The sequence below is a fragment of the Schistosoma mansoni genome, chromosome 4 (assembly GCF_000237925.1).
Source record: "Schistosoma mansoni strain Puerto Rico chromosome 4, complete genome".
Classification (NCBI taxonomy): Eukaryota; Metazoa; Platyhelminthes; class Trematoda; order Strigeidida; family Schistosomatidae; genus Schistosoma; species Schistosoma mansoni.
In genome coordinates this window covers 13,102,272-13,103,628 of record NC_031498.1, presented here as the reverse complement: position 1 = coordinate 13,103,628, position 1,357 = coordinate 13,102,272, and the positions used below count along the sequence as shown (strand labels likewise).

At 36.7% G+C, this 1,357-nt stretch overlaps 1 non-coding gene across 1 annotated transcript; it reads left to right on the top strand.

Annotated features, from left to right (window-relative positions):
• Nucleotides 1-447: 447 nt before the first annotated feature.
• Nucleotides 448-514, top strand: Smp_tRNA_00348_Gln_TTG.1.1. Its single transcript has one exon. It is a non-coding gene (tRNA).
• Nucleotides 515-1,357: the final 843 nt, after the last annotated feature.

Genomic DNA, 1,357 nt, shown 5'->3' with positions numbered 1-1,357 from the left:
AAATAATTGAAGATCAATATTTTTTCACCTTATTCTATTTTGAAAAATCATTATTAGGTACTAAACAATGTAAACCTGGTTTTCGCCATGAATTGGCATTGTAGTGAATAACAACACTAGTGGGGACAACCGAATGCATTTAGGCACAAAATTACAGAATATCTCACTAAAATATGAGGACCATATAGTAAATAAATTCACTTGGTGTCGTTTACTTGTATCTTCCTATTGTTATTGGACTGCAATTGATCAGTCTCTTGTTGGCATATGAGCATCCTGTGCGGACTGCCTCTATATTGCCTGAAGCCGAGGCATTCCTCACAGGTGCTCATATGCCAACAAAAGACTGATCAATTGCAGTCCTAAATAAAAATAAGAAGATACAAGTAAACAACAACAAGTGAATTTTAACTTCATCCCATTGCACAAGCAGGCAACCATCAGGACTCAGTAGCTAAGTGGACAATGCGGTGGCGTTTGGAGCGAACGGTACTGGGTTCGAGTCCCAGAGTGAACATCAACTCAGATGCAGGTACGTCCACCTGACGAGTTCCAGATAGGATGAGATGCGCTTCCTAGATTCCGCTGCTAGTCATTACCCATCTTTCCATATGGTAAATAGTTAAATTGCCAACTATTAATCAATTTTCTCAATCTTGACCGTTCCTTTTGCGAATATCAGTCCATCGTCCTCGATTATAATTGTTTATGCATTTCCATATTGATTGCGTTTCGTTCCTGTTTTTTCGTTATCGATCTTCTACTGAAATACATTCAATGCCCGACCATCGTTATATACTACTGTGGTGTGGTCTACTTATATCCATATAAGTAGTATATGGTGTTGGTCAGACATAGAATGTATTTTGGCAGAAGACCGATGAGGAAAGAACTGAAACGAAGCGCAATAAGTAGGAAAATGCACGAACAATGGAATTAGAGAAGAAACAGTGAAGATTGAGACTATTGGTTGTTAATTTGCAAATTAACTGTTTATTGTATGGTTATCAGAATTTACTGAGATAGTCTGTAATTTGCGCTTAAATACATTCGATTGTCCCCAGTCCTGTTCTGTTCACTACACTACCTATGTGGATATACGTAACCTACACCACAGCATCAGTTGAAAAACCTAAAAATACTGGACAGTGCTTTCATCTCAACTGGATCCTTCTCGACCATACCAAATAGGATTAAACCCATAAATTTTCCGCTTTTCAACAACCACAGCACTATCAGATGATTAATTAGGTGAAATTAAATTATTCTTGAGTTTTTAGATCAAGTTAAAATGAATAATAAAAATCTTTAAATGTCATCAACTAAATAATTACAAACTGCATTTTTTGTGCAAGTG